Source organism: Coenobita brevimanus, chromosome 8 (genome assembly GCF_032717465.1).
Source record: "Coenobita brevimanus isolate Jiangsu-jjx chromosome 8, ASM3271746v2, whole genome shotgun sequence".
Lineage (NCBI taxonomy): Eukaryota > Metazoa > Arthropoda > Malacostraca > Decapoda > Coenobitidae > Coenobita > Coenobita brevimanus.
This window is the reverse complement of record NC_136961.1, coordinates 44,654,048-44,676,705: the sequence shown is the minus strand read 5'-3', so window position 1 is coordinate 44,676,705 and position 22,658 is coordinate 44,654,048. Positions and strand designations below refer to the sequence as shown.

General features: G+C 47.5%; 1 protein-coding gene across 1 annotated transcript in view; it reads right to left on the bottom strand.

The window, feature by feature from the left end:
* The window catches only part of LOC145407836 (uncharacterized), a 113,658-nt gene that overhangs the window by 73,413 nt on the left and 17,587 nt on the right, over positions 1-22,658 (bottom strand). The gene's annotated exons all lie outside the window — the stretch shown is intronic.

The following is a 22,658-nucleotide window of genomic DNA, read 5'->3' as shown; positions in this document are numbered from 1 at the left end:
TGGTAGAAGAGGCAGTGTTGGTTGTTGCGATTGTTGGTAGAAGCGAGCGATGGTGGTTGTTGCGATTGTTGGTAGAAGCGAGCGATGGTGGTTGTTAGCGAATGTTGGTAGAAGGGAGCGATGGTGGTTGTTAGCGAATGTTGGTAGAAGGGAGCGATGGTGGTTGTTAGCGAATGTTGGTAGAAGGGAGCGATGGTGGTTGTTAGCGAATGTTGGTAGAAGGGAGCGATGTTGGTAGTAGGTGATGTTGGTTGTTACGAATGTTGGTAGAAGAGGCAGTGTTGGTTGTTGCGATTGTTGGTAGAAGCGAGCGATGATGGTTGTTAGGAATGTTGGTTATGGGCGACAGACGTATAACGGAGGTGAACACTCATGACGAGATGGATGGAGACAGGCCGAAAAAATAAATAACTCGTTTATGAAGTGGATGTAATGGATGACTTAGGTAATTATGGGGGGTGAAGATGAGATGGGGTGATGGATGTGGATGGGGAGATTGTGGTAGTGGTGGTAGTTGTGGTTGGGGTAATGCTGGTGGTGGTTGGGGTAATGGTGGTAGTTTTGGTTGGGGTAATGGTGATAGTAGTGGTTGGGGTAATGCTGGTGGTAGTTGTGGTAATGGTGGTAGTTGTGGTAGTAATGGTGGTAGTTGTGGTTGGGTTAATGGTGGTGGTGGTGGCAATGTTGGTAGTAATGGTGGTGGTGGCAATGTTGGTAGTAATGGTGGTGGTGGTAATGTTGGTAGTAGTGATGGTGGTGGTGGTAATGTTGGTAGTAGTGGTAGTGGTAATGTTGGTAGTTTGGGTGGTAGTGGTGGTAGTAATGGTGGTGGTGGTGGCAATGTTGGTAGTAATGGTGGTGGTGGCAATGTTGGTAGTAATGGTGGTGGTGGCAATGTTGGTAGTAATGGTGGTGGTGGTAATGTTGGTAGTAATGGTGGTGGTGGTAATGTTGGTGGTAGTGATGGTGGTGGTATTGTTGGTAGTGGTGGTGGTGGTGGTGGTAATGTTGGTAGTAGTGGTGGTGGTGGTAATGTTGGTAGTAATGGTGGTGGTGGTAATGTTGCTAGTAATGGTGGTGGTGGTAATGTTGGTAGTAGTGGTAGTGGTGGTAATGTTGGTAGTGGTGATGGTGGTGGTAATGTTGGTAGTAGTGGTGGTGGTGGCAATGTTGACAGTAAGAGAGGTTGAGTAATGGGTGTAGGGGACAGACAGTGGTAGTAGTGTTGAGGGTGATGGATGGTGACACTGATGAGGGTAATGGTGGTAGTGGTGATAGTAGCGAGGATGGTGGTTATATGTGGTGGTGATAGTGGTAGTGCATGTGGATACAACCGCTGTGGAGACGATAATGGTGATGGTGATAGTGGTGATGGATGGTGGTGGTGGTGGTAGTGATGGTGATAGTGGTGATGGTGGTAGTAATGATGGTGATAATGGTGATGGTAGTAGCAACGGTGGTGGTGGTAAGGTTAACGATGATGGTAGTGGTAATGATGGAGAGAGAGAGAGAGAGAGAGAGAGAGAGAGGAGGGGGGGGGGAAGCGTGTCACTCAGTCAGCATAAAAACCACACACACTTGAAGCGGCGGTGACATGTGAGCCCCATTGTTGGATTCTGGCGCCACCTTGGGTCCCTTGCCTCTTGATAGCCGTGCCCCTCAAAGATAAAGACAGCTCACTCGCTCACTCACTCTCTTTATAGCTCTATCCGTCAAAGATAAAGACAGCTTACTCACTCACTCTATAGCTCAATCTCTCATAAAGACAGCTCACTGACTCACTCACTCACTCACTCACTCACTCACTTTATAGCTCTATCCGTCATTCATAGAGACAGCTCACTCACTCTGTTTATAGTTCTATCCGTCGTAGATAAAGACAGCCAAAGCACTCACTCACTCACTCACTCTTTATAGCTCTACCCCTCATAGATAAAGACAGCTCACTCACTCACTCACTCACTCTTGATAGCTCTCTCACCTACGCCACCACTCACTCACTCGCTCACATCATCGCTGACCGCACACATAAAGATACACTCGCTTAATACTTATGCAGTCAGTCTCTTAGCGACCTTTGTGTGTGTGTGTGTGTGTGTGTGTGTGTGTGTGTGTGTGTGTGTGTGTGTGTGTGAGAGAGAGAGAGAGAGAGAGAGAGAGAGAGAGAGAGAGAGAGAGGACTTATATCTCAATTTAACGCCTCAAAATAGGGCAGACTTTTCGACATGGGAGGATTACATTTAGCCTTCATTAATCCCTTTACAATCAGTGGCCTCTCCTAAGGTGTATTAAGCCGTATAATACCTGCAAGAGTTAAAAAAAGAGTTGCCTTCACCCGTAACGAAGAAATTAGTGACATCTTTTTACCCATTGGAGAGTGACATCAAGGGCCTGAGAGTGACATCATAGGGGTCTGAGTGTGACGTCATAGGGGTCTAAGAGTGACGTCATAGGGGCCTGAGGGTGACATCATCGGGGTCTGAAGGTTACATCATAGGGGTCTGAGAGTGACGTCATAGGGGCCTGAGGGTGACATCATCGGGGTCTGAGGGTGACATCATAGGGGTCTGAGGGTGACATCATAGGGGTCTGAGAGTGACATCATAGGGGTCTGAGAGTGACATCATTTGGGTCTGAGAGTGACATCATTGGGGTCTGAGGGTGACGTCATAGGGGCCTGAGAGTGACATCATAGAGGTCTGAGGGTGACATCATCGAGGCCAGAGAGTGACATCAGTGCTAATAATGTCATCTTAAGCGTTTTGGTTGGGTAGTTGAGTCTTGGTGATCCGTGACTCCATGGCTTACGATAAATGCTCGCTACCTGGGACAGATTAGTGAAGCCCAGGGAGGTTTGTCTTGGCGTCCTCCCCAGATGCTTTGGCGACGTTCATAGCTTCTTCTTGTGCGTCTGAGAGCGAGTTAAGATGTTCACAGAAGTTTCCTTAATATTCGCCTTTTCTTCACTTCTGCTCAACTTTTCATCACATCTGCTTAACTTTACTTCTGCTTAACTTTTCGTCACTTCTGCTTAACTTTTCATTACTTCTGCTTAACTTTTCGTCACTTCTAATTAACTTTTCATCATTTCTGCTTAACTTTTCTTTACTTCTGCCTTTTTATGCAACTTTTTCTTTCTTTACGTCTCTCGGGAAAGGTAAATTATGGGGACAGGCGCCTTGATGTACTTATCCACCTTGCTCATCTCCGTAACGTTGGTCTTTGAGTATGGCGGTGGGGTGTGTCGTGTGAAGTGGTGGATGAGTAGCGATAGGGGATGGCGGTGTTGATAGTGGTGGCGGTGGAGTGGCGGCGGGAGTGGCGATGGGCAGTGGTGATGGTGGTGGAGTGGCGACGGGGGAGAATGACCACTGGGAGAGGTGGTGGTGATGGAGTGGCGACGGGGGGAGTGACGATTGCCAGTGGTGGTGGTGGTGATGGTGGTGGAGTGGCGACGGGGGGAGTGACGATTGCCAGTGGTGGTGGTGGTGATGGTGGTGGTGGTGGAGTGGCGACGGGGGTAGTGACGATTGCCAGTGGTGGTGGTGGTGATGGTGGTGGTGGTGGAGTGGCGACGGGGGTAGTGACGATTGCCAGTGGTGGTGGTGGTGATGGTGGTAGTGGTGGAGTGGCGACGGGGGTAGTGACGTTTAGGAGTGGTGGCGGCGGCGGCGGTGTCACTATCAGACGACGGTAATTACAAACTATCGGTCGGCCGGCAGCAAAGGAGCCGCGTTATCAAAGGTGTTATTGTTGGCTGTGATAACCTGGCGACGCTCAGACCCACGCCCTAATTGCCACCTGAACCACCTCATTACCTGCTCATTAACCTGATATATACCTGTGTTAATTGTGCCTGTGATAGGGAAAAGTAATTGACTGCTTTCGTCATTATTATCATTATTGGCATGAGTAGCGGCTGTATAATAATCGTCTTCTTCGTCATCATCGTCACTTTCATCATCATCATCATCATCATCATCATCATCATCATCATCATCATCATCACCCTTTTTTCCACTTATATGGGGTGGGAAGCGTCCAAAAATAGGTACAGGAAAATAACAAAGATAACTGTCAAAAGAGTTCCCAGTAAAAATGGGCCATACATTCATTCACGCTTTGTTCAGTCCCTGTGAATCCTGGCTCCAACTGACAGGCCACACCATCCGCATATTTTATTTTGTTTTTGTTAGACGCGTTTCATACACTTGCCAGATAGAGCAGTTATGAATTACAACAAGCACTGCCACTACATGAAGGCGTCGCACTCTCTCTACAGTGCAGGGAATCACACTGTACTCTTCTTATTTTAACTTTCCCCAGATTTTCGTTCTTTTGCAGCTTATTTCAAGAAGCTTAGTGGCAGAAAAAGACAATGCTACGACTCTGCATCCCTTCCACAGCACTTCTTCCTGACTAGCACTACATCTCGAGTATTAATCTTGTGTTACGAGTCAGTATTGAAGATGGAGAGAAGGTAATTTTAGGCCAAGTTAGAGTAAAAAGGGTATATCCATTCCCTCGAGTCCTTTTGATTTCACGGGGCCGTTCTTGCCACTGTGCCTCTCTGATGTAGCTTCCTGCCCGGTGTTTATGTGACGCTGACGGTGATGCTGGATATTTATAGCGGTTGAATGTCGCCCGGTGTCACCCTCACTTGTCGGCATGGTCAGCGGAGGGGTCGTTGTGCGCGGCAGGTCAATCCCCTCCCGCCCTCTTGTACAACTGATCGTCGTAGTGGTCTTTCTGCGCGGCGGGTTAATCTCCTCCCGCCCTCTTGCAGAATTGATCGCCTTAGTGGTCCTTCTGCGCGACGAGTCAAAAGGAAGAATTCATGGTGCTATAGGAAGCTTCGTAACGCCTCTTCCATAGCGATTTATTTTGAGTAACACCTTAACCTTCTCCTGTAACCCATTTATATCGCTTTAATATCGACGTGGTTTGCATCAGTGACAGAAAAGAGATTAAGGTGTAATATTCAGACTAAATCGCTAAGGAAGAGGTGTTACGTAATCTCCCAATCCAATCGCCTGCCACTTCTACACCAGTCCGGGAGAAGGAGTGGGTGGCATGTTTTGGAAATTCACGTCTTGACTTTCTTTTCTTTTCTTTTTTCCTTCGTTCGTTCGTTCGTTCCCTCCTTCCTTCCTTCCTTCCATTCTTCCTTTCTTTCTTTTTTGTTCTATTTCCATCCCTCCTTCCTTCCTCCCCTCCTTCCTTCCTTCCTCCCTCCCTTCGCTCTCTCTTTTTTTTTTGGGGGGGGTGTCTTTTCTTTCTCTCTCTCGTGGTTTAGTGGTCAGAACGTCCCAGGTTCGATCCAGAGAGGAGTTTCGACCGAGTTAAGAGAGAGAGAGAGAGAGAGAGAGAGAGAGAGAGAGAGAGAGAGAGAGAGAGATCTTTTGCCACCTTCGCTAACTCAGATTTTAGAGAGAGAGAGAGAGAGAGAGAGAGAGAGAGAGAGAGAGAATCTTTAGTCACCTTCGCCTAGGTTTTAATAATACGGCCTCAACACTCAGCAATTTATACAGTGTGGGTAATAGTCTGCATTGCATAGTTAACAGTATGTGAAAATGTAGAGTGAGTGAGAGTGAAATGGCTGGGAAGGAGAGGGAGGCCGCGAATGAGGAGAGATTGGGGGGGGAGGGGTGAGTACAGAGAGCGTGGTGTGTCGTGGGAAGAGGGGTTGTTGCTCAGTAGGGACAGAAACGCCTGGAGGCTCAGAGTTACTCCTCACAAGATGCAGCGTCCGGCAATGAATAGATAGACTCGATCGATAGACAGATACATAGACAGACACATTATAAATACAAAAATACATACAAATACATTCATATATACACACAGACATTGACAGATAGATAGATAGACAGAATAATAGATAGACAGACAGATAGATAGGTAAATGGATGGGTGGCTGGATATACAAAGAGATATAAAGACGGATATATGTAGTAAAGATCACATAGTTGTAGAGCTGAAATGGTGGTACAGGTTAGGTAAGGTTAATTGGGAATACGATGATGATGATGATGATGATAATGATAACGATGATGATGATGATGATGAAGATGATGGTGATAATGATGGTGATAAAGATGATGATGATAATGATGATGGTGATAATATCTTTTTTGCAGTCTATTCTTGCTACCTACAGACGATTTATCCGCCTTAGGGACGATTTTCTGAACAAGAGGGGGTTAAATACAGCCTTCATTAAACCTTGAGCACGAGCGGTCATCCCTGAGTTCCATAATATCGCCTAGAAATAAGAAAAGCTAACCTAAAATGAGACGTGAGCGTGGTAAGGGTGTCAGAGGCCTGCGAGCATTAATATTTCATGACGGGAGCGTGTAGTGGTTAATGAAGCTTTACTTTGTGCAGGTAATACTCAGACTAACCTTTTTGAAAAATGGGAAATTGTTGTCCAGGTTAGGGGGTAAAAGTCAGGCTGATATTTCGCCTCTTTTACTTGTCACTTTCCTCTGTTGGGTTATATTGTTGTGCTGTGAGTCGTTTGGTGTCCTCTGCTCGTAGGTGATGCTGTTTGCTGGTTAATATTCCTATGCTGAGAGAGGCTTGGTGTGTGTCTTTGCTCATGGATGATGCTGCCTGCTGGTTAATATTCCTATGCTGAGAGAGGCTTGATGTGCGTCTTTGCTTATAGGTGATACTGTCTCCTGGTTAATATTCCTGTGCTGAGAGAGGCCTGCTGTGTTTCTCTGCTCATAGGTTAGTCTCTCTGCTGGCTAATATTTCTAAATTTGAGAGAGGTTTGCTGTGTTTGCTCATAGGTGATGCTGTAAGCTGGCTAACATCCCTAATTGGGAGAGGCTTACTGTGTTTCTCTGCCCATAGATGATGTCCAAAGGTGAAAGAGGCTTGGTGTATTTCTCTGTTCACAGGATATTATCTTTGCTAGCTAATATTTCTGTGTTTAGAGAGGCTTGGTGTATTTCTCTGCACATTGACTATTCTCTCGGCTGGCTAATATTCCTCACTGGGAGAGGCTTGCAGTGTCTGTCTGCTCATAAGTGGTGTCTTAAGGTGTCTGATATTACTCTTGTTCAGCTCAGCATTCAAGATGGAGAGATGACGATTTTTGGCCAACTTAAAGCGAATGGAGTATGACACCTAGTATTGCCGTCTCATTTCGTCTGCACTTACTCGGGAGAGGGCAAGTTTAGGCCAGGTTGAAGTGGCAGGAGTGTAGCATCATCTCTTTTTGCAGCTTAGCATTCAGGATGGAGAGATGACAATTTTAGGCCAAGCTAAGATGGACGGAGTATAGATTCTGTTCTTTCCATCTCGTTTATTCGTTACTAACCCCCCTAATGATATGAGAGAGGGGAGTGTAAGCTGGGAGCAGGGCAGTGAAATGGCGAAGGAGAGGGCGACATGGAGGCGATTTGTTTGTGGCCACCCCTTACGGGATTAAGGCGTCTGGCAATAGATAAGCAGATAGATAGAACTCCCCTAATGTTGAGAGTGGGTGTAGATAATTGAAGGTGGACTGAGGGAACGGAGCGACGGTGAAAAATGTAGTAGGGAGGAAATTGAGAAAATATGGATTCGCTGAGGAAAGGGAGAAGGGAAGGAGGTAAACAGAGAGAGAGAGAGAGAGAGAGAGAGAGAGAGAGAGAGAGGAAATCTTAGGGAAAATAGATTGTGAGGGAGAGAACTAAAGGTTGTGGAAACAGTATAAAAGATGATAATAGACGAGGAGAGAGAGAGAGAGAGAGAGAGAGAGAGAGAGAGAGAGAGAGAGAGGAGGTGAAAATATGGGATATGAAAATAGAGAGAGGAGTTAAAGGAGAGATATCATGTGTAAATACGAGAGAGAGAGAGAGAGAGAGAGAGAGAGAGAGAGAGAGAGAGAGAGAGAGAGAAATCGCCATCGTAGTGAAGAGATTAATCTGAATAAAATCGTCTGCTACAGGTTGATTGAGATGAGACGGATTTTTTTTATAGTGGGATTAAGGGATTTATTGCTTTATTTACACCACCTTAATACGTTCATACCTTAACTGTGTTATTAATCTAGTGTTTTATTACCTTCCCATCTGTAGATTTTTTTTCGTTTTATTTCTTTCGCCTTATGTGTGTCTTTATTAGTCTTTATGGTGCTCAGTTTTATCCACCCCCTTTTTCAGTCCCCCTCCTTCCCCTGCCTCCTCTCTTCTCTCTCTCTCTCTCTCTCTCTCCCTGCCCTATCTACCCTCTTCCACCTCCTCGTTCTATCTCCCCCTCCTTCTCTCCTTTAATTCCCCTTCATCCTCCCCCTTCCCCACCCCATCGTTCCCCATTCTCTTCCTCCTCCTTCCTCCCCTCCTCATCCCTTCCCTCCTCCCCATCTTCACATTCCCTTCCCTCCTCCATCTCCCCCCCTCACTCCCCGTCCTTCGTCCATCGTTATCATCAGTGTGGAAGGGGAGGGGGGTTAGCCTGGGGGAGGGGAGGGGGGTTAGCTACGGGGAGGGGAGGGGGGTTAGCTACGGGGAGGGGAGGGGAGGAGCTAGGGGGAGGGGAGGGGAGGGGAGAGAGCTAGTGGGAGGGGAAGGGGGGTGGATATGGCGCCTTCAACTAATCCCCTGACGCCGGCCACTTCACTAATCTACAGGTACACACGAGACAAAAGTTCACCTCCTATTACTACTTCTGTCTCTCACTTTTCCCTCAACCTACCCTGTCCCAAGCCTTCCCTAATTTTTCCCCTTTACCTCACACTTTTTCCTTACCTACCCTAACCTTAACCTTCCCTAATATTTCACTTCTGCTTCCCACTTTCCTCCTATCCTACCCTAACCCAAACCGTGCCTAATATTCGCTTCTGCCTTTCACTTTTTCCTGTCCTATCGTAACCTAAATCTTCCCTAATATTTCACTTCTACTTAGCACTTTCCTTCTACGTAATCTAAAGAAATATTACACCTTTTCTGCTCCACATTTTCCTCCTAACCTAACCTAACCAGATATTTAACATCTTTTACGCCTCTTTTCCCTCTGACCTGATCTAACGTAACCCAACCTAACGTAATCAAATCTAACATGACTTCTTCCACTTCGCCTCATATCCTAGCCAAACCTAGTATTTCACCTCTTCTGCGTCTCACTTTCCATCTAACCCACCGTAACCTAAGCCAGTTTTCACCTCTTCTTCTCACCTTCCTTCTAAGCAGACCTAACATTACCTGCTATCTCCTAACCTCCTCCGCTGCCTAATATTTCACCTCTCCTACCTGCCCCTTTCCTCGTGGGTCTAATATTTCTAAGCTGAGACAGGCCTGATATGCCTCTCTGGATATCGGTAATTCTTTTTGGAATAAATCGCTTAAGGGGAGATGTAACGAAGCCTCCTGTGCCTCCTATGACCCACATTACCACTAGCCTACCGCAGCTCTCGAAATGGGTGAGCTAAGATGTAGTATATAACTCTCTCTCTCTCTCTCTCTCTCTCTCTCCACCAAATACTTCACAGCCAAAGTAGAATGAATCGGAAAATAAAAGAAGACGAGAAACAATATTAATTCTGACAAACTTTTTTTTTGTTGTCATGACAGTTGCTTAAGGTTCTCGATAGATAGAAATCCTTACCCCTTATATCTATGTAGCAGGCTCATCTTCCATCACTCTCCCCTTCACTGTCATCTTCACTCTCACCTTCAGTCACCTACACTCTCACTCTTACCATCAGTCATCTTTACTCTCACCTTCACCTTCCCATACTCTCACCTTCACTCACCTTAGCTAACACGCACATTGACTTTACCCTTCACTCTCACCCTCACCCTCACTCACTCTCACCTTCACTCTCACCCTCACCTTCATCTTAACTCCCTCTCACCTTCCCTCACTCTCTTGGGCACACCTGTGAGTGCAGATGTGGAGAGCGATCATGTTAGATTGGTGGCATTACCAGTAAAAAATCTATATCAGTCGTGTGGTAACAAATTGCTGATGGAGAGGGAGGGATGGAGGGAGAAAATGAGGGAGGGGGGAGCAGGGTAGAGGAGGGAGGAGGAGAGAAGGGATGGAAAAGGGATAGGGAGAGAGGTAAAAGATGAGGGGAGAGGGGCTAGGAGGGTAGAGGAAGAGGAGAGGAGGAAGGAAGGGATGGAAATGGGATAGGAAGGGAGAAGAGGAGGGGTAAAAGAAGGGAGAAATGGGAGAGGATTGAGGCAGGGACTGGAGAGGGGAAAGGGAGGACGGAGAAGAAACGGGAGGAGAAAGGGAGGGGAAAATTAAAGAGAAAGTGATAGCAGGGGAGAAAGGGAAGGGAAAGTAGGAAAGGAGAGAAAGGGAGGAGGAAAAAACAAGGGAGAAAAAGGGGGATGGATAAAGGAGGGAAGGGGAAGGAAGAAGGGATATGAGGAGAGAAAGAGAGGAGGGAGAAGAAACAAGGGAGGAAAAGCGGGATGGGTAGAGGAAGGGAAGGGGAGGGAAGAAGGGATATGAGAAGAGAAAGAGAGGCGAGAGATGAAGCGAGGGAGGAGAAAAGGAGGGTAAGGCAAGGGATGGATGGGGAGAAAGGGAAGGGAAGAGAGGTTACGAGGGGAGAGAGGAAGAGGGAGGAAGGTGAGAAGGAAGAGGAAGATGAGAAGGAAGAGGAAGAGGAAGGTGAGAAGGAGGAGGAGGCATATATAGGAGGTACAGATAATAGGAGGCCTACTGAAACGAATTATGTTGAGTGAAAAGCAACTGAATTCCACCAAAAACCTGAAGAAAAGGTGTTGGTGGAGGGAGGTGGAGAGGCGGTGGGTGTTGATGGTGGTGATGGTTCGTGATGGTGGTATTTGTGGTGACAGTAATGGTGTTCAAAAAGAGTGAGAGTGAAAATGGTAGCTACTGAGGGGAGAGAGTGATGGTGGTGGTTGTGATGATGGTTGTGGTGACAATGATGGTTGTGGTGACAATGATGGTGGTGGTGGTGGTGGTAGTTGTCGCTGTAAAGACTGTGGCGTTGACAGTAGAAGGAGTTAAAGTGGTGGTGTGGTAGAGGGCATGGTAGTAACAGTGGTGGTGATGGTGGTGAAGGTAGTTGTGGTTGGTAGTGACAGTTAAAGTAGCAGGTGTGGTAGTGTGAGTGGTAGTACTAGTGATGCGGAAAGTAACAATAGTAGTAGTAGTAGTAGTAGAATTGTAATAGTAATAGTAGTAGTAGTAGTAATATAAACAAAGATGTCCACGCATTGATATCCTGAGAGTGACAGAAATTAGGACATCAGTGACAGGGGCTGAGGTGACAGGGGCAGGGTAGACTGGGGGGGGGAATATCAATGAGCAGGCGTGACAGGGGTGGTGGACAGGGAGCTGGTGAGGCCTCCATGTTGTTCAGGGAAGCGACAGGGTGACAGGGAGACAGAGTGAGGGGTGTCAAGGTGTGGACGGAGAGGGAGAGGCGGAAAGGGTGAGTGAACGTGACAGATTGCTGGCAGACAGGTGCGTGTGTGTGTGTGTGTGTGTGTGTGTGTGTGTGTGTGTGTGTGTGTGTGTGTGTGTGTGTGTGTGTGTGTGTGTGTGTGTGTGTGTGTGTGTGTGTGTGTGTGAGAGAGAGAGAGAGAGAGTGTGTGTGTGTGTGTGTGTGTGTGTGTGTGTGTGTGTGTGTGTGTGTGTGTGTGAGAGAGAGAGAGAGAGAGAGAGAGAGAGAGAGTGTGTGTGTGTGTGTGTGTGTGAGAAGGAGAGAGAGAGAGAGAGAGTGTGTGTGTGTGTGTGTGTGTGTGTGTGTGTGTGTGAGAAAGAGAGAGTGTGTGTGTGTGTGTGTGTGTGTGTGTGAGAAAGAGAGAATGTGTGTGTGTGTGTGTTACAAGGACAAGTAGTACTTCAAAATGTCTTAAGCTCCACATGGAGGAGGTACCAAGGATGACGTTACGGGTACACCTTGGTATTATAATAGCAAGAGAAAAACATAGCCAAGATGAAAACAACTCAGTCTTCCCACCTGCACTGCGGTCACGGGAAAGGAAGTACACCAAACCTGGGGGAATAACACCTGGGAAGGAAATTTTACAGGAAAGGAGGAAGCGTCCAATCTACCACGTAATTCGTTCTAACAAAGCATATTCTAACCACGTTCTCAACTGCTGTATCGAAAAATTGTCTTGTTTCTTTGGTGTTTGTCCATTCCAGGTACAACAGATCTTGTGTGTGAAGAAATTCTTAAAATATAATCATCGTGGTAGTTCGTCTTATCAAATTTCCACCCTTTGTTCCTCTTCTTGTTGGTACTTAGACTGCTACGTGCTTACAGTCAATGTCTGAGAATCCGTGAAGGAAGTTGATAGCCTCCGATAGCCGTTCATACAAGCGCCTAGTCTTAAACGAGAGGAGGCGCGGTGTCTGTATTAATGCAAACTGATGTAAATTGATGGAAATGGTAAACAGCAGATAAACAGCAGTGGTCCCAGTACTGCATCTTAGCTGACCCCACTTGTAAATGATGCCCAGCCAGAGATTTCCCCATTGGCCGCTACTTTTTGGCATTGGTTAGTTACTTTCTGGTATTGGTCTGTCGCTTTCTGGTATTGGTAATTTCCTGAGAGAGAGAGAGAGAGAGAGAGAGAGAGAGAAAGATGGCGCCAGGAAGGGAGAGGGTTAGGTAGGGGTGGCGGCAGTTGTCTCCCTGGGAATGAAAGCAGTCTTTGTCTCCCATTATCTCCCTCACCATCACCTCAGTCCTTGTGTCGCGCCCCTCCCCCCTCCCCTTCCAGCCTTCCCCTCCCCCTCCCCTTCCAGCCTTCCCCTCCCCCTCCCCTTCCAGCCTTCCCCTCCCACTCTCTCTACCTTCCCTTCCCCTCCCTCGTCACCCTTCCACCACGCCAGTCGTCTGTTCCTTCCCTTCCATCTCCTCCTCCCTCTGAACATCCCTCCCTCCATCCCACCTCTCCCCCTACGGCCTTTCTGCTCACCTGTCCTCTCTTTCCCTCCCTTCCTTTTCCGCTCCCTCTCTCCATCCCTCCACACCCTTCACCTTTCTTTCCTTCCCTTTTCCTCCTCACCATGCCGGTCCTTCCCTCTGTCGTTCCCATTTCCCCGCACCCTCCTTCTCCCCCTTCCTCTCCCTCCTCTCCGCTCTTTCTTTTCCTGTCTTCCCCCTCCTCATGCCCCTACCTCCATATCTCTCCTGTCCTTCTCTCCCTCCTCTTCTTCCCTCTTGCGTCCTTCCTCTTAATTTTTACTTCCTCCAACCTCCACACCTTTCCCTTCCCTTCCTTCACATCCACTCTCTCCCTCGACATCCTTCCTCTTCCCCCCCACCCTCATTTTTCCTCTCCTTCTTCACACCCTTGCTCTCCTTCCACATTCTTCCTCTCTCTTTCCACACCTCTCCATTCCCTCCTTCCCTCCACCTCTCCTTTCCTTCCTCCCTCCCACTTATCATCTCATATCTCCCCAGCATATAATTTTCCCCGTGTTCAGTCGTACTTAATTGCCTTATTTCTCGTCCATTTCCCCTGTAATTAAAGTTTCACCTGGTTAATGCTTTAGGGGTTACAGGACTGATGCAATAAACACAGTAGTAGTAGTAGTGGTAGTAGTAGTAGTAGCAGTAGTAGTAGTAGTCGTAGTAGTAATAGGAGGAGGAGGAGAAGTAGTGGTGGTGGTGGTGGTGGTGGTGATGGTGGTGGTGGTGGTAGTAGTAGTAGTAGTAGTAGTAGTCTTAGTAGTAGTAGTAGTAGTAGTCTTAGTAGTAGTAGTAGTAGTGGTAACCCCAGGTTCATCATAAACGTGAACCAAGTACACTGGAGACTCGAATTACCCCTCTCTTGCAGTCTGTCATCCTCCTTTTGTGGGAAGGGGAAAGTAACAGAGGGACGTTTGTATAACCAGGCAGTAGAGCCGCCTGGTTGAATATGTGCCACCACGTGAAGGCGTCTCACCCCCGGCACCAGGAAAGACAGTGAAATTATGAACACTCTCCTGTGCCCACTCTCAGCTGTATAAAATCGTCTGGTGATAACGTGGAGAGTGATGGTGGTGTGTGTTAGAGGGAGAACATAACACACAGGCGCCATCACCGTGGACCCTCCTGCCCTGCCCCCACACCGTTTAGCGGGTAATCAGGCGAACATTTTCAGCGTAATTAACTCCCCACGTTCTCCGATTGGCCCCCTACTTAATGCCCAGAGGGGGGGAGGGAGAGAGAGGGACGTTCATGAAGAGGGGACGGCAGGAGAGAGGAGTGATTGTATGTGTGGAAGTTTGGAAGTGATGAAGAGTTTGGTGCTATGCTGTCCTGTTGAGTCAGTTTGGAGGGGACAAGATGGGACAGGAGTGATTGTCTGAGTGTGTGATGAATGTTTGGAAGTGATGAAACGTTTGATCCTTATGCTCCCTTGCATGGTGGAGAGAGGGAGAGAGAGAGAGAGAGAGAGGATGGAATGATGTCTGCTAGTGCGGATATGGAAGAGATGAAATGTTTTTACTGTCTTGCTCAATGAAACGTTTGGTACTTTTCCTGTTCAGTTAGTGAGAAGGAAAAGAGAAAAACCTTCAAGAGGGGACAGTGGGAGTGTTGAGATCAGTAAACCACATTTGATTGAAGCACCTGAACCCACTAACCCTCCGGGGCACCTGTTCGATGGCTCTACGGTTACCATCCACGGTAGTAATGATTTTCTCAGTCACAGGAAATCATTTGGCTTGTCACTTGACGTAGAGTCACTTCGGTACATCGATTGAGGAGAGTTAATTGAGCGTCATAAGAATCCCGTCACTCTGTACTTAACCCCTTGACCGCGGGGAGAGAGAGAGAGAGAGAGAGAGAGAGAGAGAGAGATCGTCGTGTGGTGGAATACAATGCGAAGTTTTTTGTTCTCGATCAGCGCGTTGATAGTGATAGTTTCTCTCTCTCTCTCTCTCTCTCTCTCTCTCTCAAGATAAATTCTTCTAACATCAGCCGAAATTAAGTTCCTTAACTCTAATTATTACACTTCCTCCTCGCTAACTTGGCAGGGAGTATCGTCCTTTTGCAGCTTATTTCCCTGAGCTAATTGCCAGAAGACGGCTATATATTTATCTCATAGCACTTCTTCGTGACTAGCACCATAGCATAATCTGTGACAAATAAGACAGTACTACGGCGCTATATCCATTTCATAACACTTCTCCGTGACTAGCATCATAGTCTAATGTACAACGCGACGTACTTTCCGTAGCACTTCTTCGTGATTATTTCCTCCTCCTTAACCGATGAGAATAAGAGCCCACACGTCTGCTTGGGTATATGGTTACCACCCAGCGTAGTGAATCGTCTCCTGGGCTATAAGAAATCATGCATAGTCCCCTGAAGGCAGTACTACTACATCAAGAGAGAGAATGGTTGGCCCCCTCACCTACCACAGTCAAAACTGAATTACATCTAAGAATAGTCATTAATTAGTACTACATCAAGTGAGTGGATGGTTGGCCCCCTCACCTACTACAGTTAAAAGTGAATTATACTTCAGAGTAGTCATTGATTAATACTACATCAAGTGAGTGGATGGTTGGCCCCCTCACCTACCACAGCCAAAACTGAATTACATCTAAGAGTGCCCATTATCAGCCATTAAGATTACTGGACTGTGATGAATGAGTAAATGATTGCCTGATGTAGTGTTGTGCGGGCGTGTTCAGAGGGGCGGGCAGCTTGATTACACGAGATTATGACGTTGTGAAGACCCGACACTGCTTGTATGTGTAATGAATCGCTCGATAGCTGGTGATAAGTACGTGTTGGTCCTGATACATACTGATAAAAATGGATAGCTGTGAGGTAGGAATGAGTCTCCTTGGTTACTAGTCAGATTAACCCTCCAACCTACCTACCTTTTAAACGCATTATAGTCAGTGAGATTTGGAGGTTTCCGGAACAGTTGATTTGACTAGTAACCAAGGAGACTTAATCCTACCTTATAACTGTGGTTCATTACCTTATGTTTCTGTTACTATATTCTTCCTACAGCCAGACCCGTTTTATTAAGACGTGAAAGTGTTGGCAGTAGGTGTTGTCAGTGTGGTGGCAGAAAGTGTTGTCAGTGTGGTGGCAGAAAGTGTTGTCAGTGTGGTGGCAGAAAGTGTTGTCAGTGTGGTGGCAGAAAGTGTTGTCAGTGTGGTGGCAGTAAGTGTTGTTGTCAGTGTGGTGGCAGAAAGTGTTGTTGTCAGTGTGGTGGCAGTAAGTGTTGTTGTCAGTGTGGTGGCAGTAAGTGTTGTCAGTGTGGTGGCAGTAAGTGTTGTTGTCAGTGTGGTGGCAGAAAGTGTTGTCAGTGTGGTGGCAGTAAGTGTTGTTGTCAGTGTGGTGGCAGAAAGTGTTGTCAGTGTGGTGGCAGTAAGTGTTGTCAGTGTGGTGGCAGTAAGTGTTGTCAGTGTGGTGGCAGAAAGTGTTGTCAGTGTGTTGACAGTAAGTGTTGTCAGTGTGGTGGCAGTAAGTGTTGTTGTCAGTGTGGTGGCAGTAAGTGTTGTTGTCAGTGTGGTGGCAGTAAGTGTTGTTGTCAGTGTGGTGGCAGTAAGTGTTGTTGTCAGTGTGGTGGCAGTAAGTGTTGTTGTCAGTGTGGTGGCAGTAAGTGTTGTTGTCAGTGTGGTGGCAGTAAGCGTTGTTGTCAGTGTGGTGGCAGTAAGTGTTGTTGTCAGTGTGGTGGCAGAAAGTGTTGTTGTCAGTGTGGTGGCAGTAAGTGTTGTTGTCAGTGTGGTGGCAGTAAGTGTTGTCAGTGTGGTGGCAGTAAGTGTTGTTGTCAGTGTGGTGGCAGAAAGTGTTGTCAGTGTGGTGGCAGTAAGTGTTGTCAGTGTGGTGGCAGTAAGTGTTGTCAGTGTGGTGGCAGAAAGTGTTGTCAGTGTGGTGGCAGTAAGTGTTGTTAGTGTGGTGGCAGTAAGTGTTGTTGTCAGTGTGGTGGCAGTAAGTGTTGTTGTCAGTGTGGTGGCAGTAAGTGTTGTTGTCAGTGTGGTGGCAGTAAGTGTTGTTGTCAGTGTGGTGGCAGTAAGTGTTGTCAGTGTGGTGGCAGTAAGTGTTGTCAGTGTGGTGGCAGTAAGTGTTGTTGTCAGTGTGGTGGCAGAAAGTGTTGTCAGTGTGGTGGCAGAAAGTGTTGTCAGTGTGGTGGCAGTAAGTGTTGTTGTCAGTGTGGTGGCAGTAAGTGTTGTCAGTGTGGTGGCAGTAAGTGTTGTCAGTGTGGTGGCAGTAAGTGTTGTCAGTGTGGTGGCAGTAAGTGTTGTCAGTGTGGTGGCAGTAAGTGTTGTCAGTGTGGTGGCAGTAAGTGTTGTCAATGTGGTGGCAGTAAGTGTTGTTGTCAGTGTGGTGGCAGTAAGTGTTTGTTGTTGTCAGTGTGGTGGCAGTAAGTGTTTGTTGTTGTCAGTGTGGTGGCAGTAAGTGTTTGTTGTTGTCAGTGTGGTGGCAGTAAGTGTTTGTTGTTGTCAGTGTGGTGGCAGTAAGTGTTTGTTGTTGTCAGTGTGGTGGCAGTAAGTGTTTGTTGTTGTCAGTGTGGTGGCAGTAAGTGTTTGTTGTTGTCAGTGTGGTGGCAGTAAGTGTTTGTTGTTGTCAGTGTGGTGGCAGTAAGTGTTTGTTGTTGTCAGTGTGGTGGCAGTAAGTGTTGGTAGTGTGGTGGCAGTAAGTGTTGTCAGTGTGGTGGCAGTAAGTGTTGTTGTCAGTGTGGTGGCAGTAAGTGTTGTCAGTGTGGTGGCAGTAAGTGTTGTCAGTGTGGTGGCAGTAAGTGTTGGTAGTGTGGTGGCAGTAAGTGTTGTCAGTGTGGTGGCAGTAAGTGTTGTTGTCAGTGTGGTGGCAGTCAGTGTTGTCAGTGTGGTGGCAGTAAGTGTTGTCAGTGTGGTGGCAGTAAGTGTTGTGGAGTGTGAGGGCGTGGGGGAGGGGATAGAGGGAGAGTAATGTCATTAAAATAAAAAGCAAGGGAGTGTCAGAGGCAGTAAAACACATGTTGTCATAATGGTAATAGTGGGTGTTGACAGAATAGCATTGAGTGTGTGTGTGTGTGTGTGTGTGTGTGTGTGTTTGTGTGTGTGTAGGAGTATGTGAGGGTGTGTGGGGCTGAGTGGAGGATTGTGAGAGGTAGGGGCAGGAGAAGGAGGAGAGAGGGAAGGTAGGGAGCTGGGGAGGGAAGGAAGACGGGTAGTAGGGGGTAGAGGATGAAGGGAGGGAGGTAAGGAGGGTAGCAGGGGGTCGGATGGAGGAAGGGGGGGAAGGAGGGTAGTGAGGGGTAGAGGATGGAGGAAGGGAGGGAAGGAGGGTAGTAGGGGGTTGGGGATGGAGGAAGGGAGGGATGGAGGGTAGTGAGGGGGTAGAGGAAGGAGGGCTGGAGGGGTGGGCGTAAGGGCGGTGGGACAGAAGCCACAATTAAGGACGTGATAACAAGACCATGATAGAGCAGGCCATTAGACCCACTAGGATCCTTATCACTTCACCAGACTCGCCCTCTCTCAAATGCCGCCCTCATTCTCTTACATTCCCTCTCTCTCTCTCTCTCTTTACTACCTCTCTTGCTTCTCCTGCCTCTTTCCTCATGCTCTTTCCCCCCCCTCCTTCCTTCTCTTTCCTACCTCCCTCCTTCTCTCTCCTGCCTCGTATGTCTCTCCTTCCTCTTCTGTTCTTCCTCCTTACCGCCATCTTTCATGTTTCCGCTTCCTCCCTCCCTCTTCTTTTTCATCCTTCAGTGCCTTTCATCCCTCTTATTTTCTGTCTCTGTTTACCGTCTCTCCTCCTCCTGCTTCCTCCCTCCTTTTTTCGCGTTCTCCCTCCTTCTCCTTCACACCTGCTCGTGCTGTCTCCTTCCTTCATCTTCACTTCTTCTCTTGCTTTCTCCCTCCTTCTTTCCTCCCTCCTCAATCATCACTTCTGTTTCTCTTCCTCACCACCTTTCACTTATCAGACAGAGGGGTTAGAGAGGGCACTTTTTATTTCCTTCCTAACTAAATCACTCTTTTTTAGCCACTTAAAATTGTAGGAGAGGAGCAAGAATTAAATAAATCTGAATTATTGACTTTATTATACCTCTTCCTTCAGCCTAATGTTTACTTTCCTGTGTCACCTTTTTTCATTTCATCCTATCTTGCAGTTTTTCCTCTTCTCTTTTCTTCCTTCATCTCCCCTTCCTTTCTTCTGTCCTCTTCATCTCCCCTCCTTTCTCCCTCCCGCCTCCTCTCCCCTTCTCTCCCCCTCCCGCTACATCTCCCCTCCTCTTCCTACCCCTCCCCACCTCCACCTCCCCCCTCCCCACCTCCACCTCCCCTCTCCCCCTTTCCTTTCATTACTTAACCTCTCAGAATATGTGTCTCTGTGTGAGCTAATGTGTTGCTGTGGAGATTGTGTGTGTGTGTGTGTGTGTGTGTGTGTGTGTGTGTGTGTGTGTGTTGTGTGTGTGTTGTGTGTTGTGTGTGTGTGTGTGTGTGTGTGTGTGTGTGTGTGTGTTTATGTTTGCGTGCGTGAGTGCTTCTATACTTATGTGCGTGCTTAAGTGCGTCCGTGCGTACTTACGTGTGTGTGTGTGTGTGTGTGTGTGTGTGTGTGTGTGTGTGTGTGACTCAAGTGGGGCAGCAGAGCACCGTCATTAAAAGCCTCTTGACCAATCAGCTGGCAGGGAATGTGGCACCCTCGCATCCTTCCATCCCCCACCCCACCACCTTCCCTCCTTTCCCTCCACCTCTTCAATTCAACCCTCTTCTTCCTTCCCTCCTCCCTCTTCCCCCTCCTTCCTCTTCCCCGTCCCATCCTTCATCTTCCCCCCTCACATCCTTCCTCCTATCCTTCTTCCCTCACCTTCCTTCCTTTACCTTCCCCATATATTTCTCAAGTATACAGCAATTTCTTCCACAATATAGAGCATTGAAGACACAGCCGTAAATTTATTGCTGACGATGATGCTTTCCTTTACCCAAGATAATCCAGAATATAATTTGCATCCATCCTTTCTTGTTAAATTCACACGACGCGTTTTATGCTGCTTGTTTTGTTTGTTTTTTTCCCTCGCTTTTTCTTGGTGACTTCGGCTGGAGGGGCTGGTGGGTGGGCGGGGAGCCTTCCTGCTGTGTTATCCTTGTCTTGAACTCGTAAAACAGATACCTAATTTGTTACCTACCTTAAACAACATCTCGGAAGGACGAATAGATATGTTGCTGTTTACTTTTCTTCATATTCTTTTGTGCATCGTTCTTAGCCTTCCTTCCTCCTTACCCCTCCCTCCTTAAGTCACTCTTCTTTCCCTTCCCATCATCACCTCCGTTCTCTGCTCCCTTCACTCCCTCCCTCCCCACTTTCTTCTCCCATTCTCCCCCTCTTTCTTCTCCCATTCTCCCCCTCTTTCTTCTCCCATTCTCCCCCACTTTCCTCGCCCATTCTCTCCTACTTTCTTCCCCCATTCCCCCCTCTTTCTTCTCACATTACCCTCTTGTTTTCCTCTCGTATCTTATCCTACTTTCCTCCTCCATTCCTTCATTTTTCTTCCTCCACTTTCCCCTCTTCCTTTACTTCTTCCTTCCCCTCCCCTCCCCTTTCCCCCACTCTCCTCTTCTCCCCACTTTCCCCTCTTCTTCCCCCCATTACTTCTCTCCCATCACCCCTTTCTCCCCTCCTCCTTCTCCTCCTCCTCCTCCTCCTCCTTCTCCTTCTCAGCTAATTAGGATATGACTAATTATGGGCAATTGAGGACTCCAGCCCTAACAACCCTTACACGTGAATGGCGAGAGAGGAAGTGGAGAGGGGAGGAGAGGTTCGAGAGGGTAAGGAGGGGAAGGAGAGGGAAGTGGAGAGGTGGAGAGAGAGAGGAGTGAGGAGAGGGAGGTGGAGAGGTAGAGAGAGGGAGGAGTGAGGAGAGGGAGGTGGAGAGAGGGATATGGAGAGGTGGAGAGAGGAAGAAGTGAGGAGAGGGATACAGAGAGGGATGTGGAGAGACGGAGTGGTGAGATGAGGTGTAGGGTTCAGGAGAGGGATGTGGAGAGAGGGAATGGAGAGGGGAGATAAAAGAGGAATGTGTAAAGAGGGAAATGAGGTGAGGAAATGAGGTAGGGGGATGAGGTGAAAGACTAAAATGAGCTTGAGGCGATGGGGAAACAGCGATTGAAATGATGAGTTATGGTGGGGAAGAGACAGGATATCAAGTGAGAGGAGGTGAGAGAGGAGATGAGGAGACATGAGATGGAGTGAGAGATGAGAAGATGAGATGAAGTTTGGTGTTAGCAGAGATGAGGAGAAAAGAGATGTTATATGACGTCAGGAGAGAGATGATGTGGAGAGATGAGGGGAATCGAGAAATGACGAGAGTTGAGGTGTGTACAGGTTAATTAGCCGGAAATGAGATGAGAAATGAGATGGAAGAGGAAGCGAGATTGAGGTGTTATTCCAACTCATTCCACAATTGAAGGGGAGAAATTGATGATGATGATGATGATGATGATGATGATGATGACGATGATGATGAACAGGTGGGGAAGATAGGCTGTTGTTGTTGTTGTTGATGATGATGGTGATGGTGTCGAGCTTTACAGGAAAGTATTCTCTCTCTCTCTCTCTCTCGCCATTGTTTATACGTGTGAGTGTGTGGGTATGTGTGTGTGTGACTCATTCTTGGTAAGGCTGTGTTTGTATTCCTGCTTGTTTGGCCTGGTTAGCTTCGTAACACCTCTTCCTTAGCGATTTATTTTGCATATTTTACCTTAACATTCTCTTCTGTGCCCCTTATATCGTTTTAATATCGACATGCTGGTAGTAAAAAAAAAAAAAAAGTGTAATCTGCAGAATAAACCGCTACAAAAGCTGTGTAAAGAAAACCCCAGACCCACTTACTGTACGATCCTCTCTCTCTCTCTCTCTCTCTCTCTCTCTCTCTCTCTCTCTCTCTCTCTCTCTCTCTCTCTCTCTCTCTCACACACACACACACACACACACACACACACACACACACACACACACACACACACACACACACACACACACACACACACACACACACACACACCAGAAGGCACTGTTAAATTACTTGCATTTATCTTGCTGTGATTCTTGTATGATAATCTCGTCCTTTTTTTTACTCTAATTATGTGCACTGATTCTTTGCTATCACTTGCTTATCCTGTTAATCTCTCTCTCTCTCTCTCTCTCTCTCTCTCTCTCAACACACTTCATACGCCATGTACCCCCAATCCTCCTCCTCTTCTTTCTTCTCTCCTCCTCCCTTCATCCTATTTTCCTCCTTCACACTTCACCATTACCTTCACAGCTTCTTTTATTTCTTTCACCTTTTGCCAATTCTCTCTCTTTTGCATAGTGTGGTCAAAAGTTTACGTACTGTTCTCCCCCCCTCTCCATCACACCTCCTCTCACCCTACGCCCTCTTCACCACACCTCTCACCCCACACCCTCACCACCATACCTCTCACCCCACTTAATCCCCCCCCATGCTCTCTCGACAGCACATTTCACACCCCACTCCCTCTCCTCTCTTCTTCACCTTAGTCCTCTTCCTTCTTTCCTTCCTCCGCATCTTCCCCTCACATCCCCTTCCCCTCCCCACAACACTTCCCTCATCTCCACACCACACAATTTTTCCACCACACCCCCCCGTCTACACCGCACACCACACCCATACACCCACACCACACACCCTCTCCCCACTCCACACGCACACCTCCCTACACCACATCTCACCACCCACACATCCCTCACCCACAAACTTCCCACTCCACAC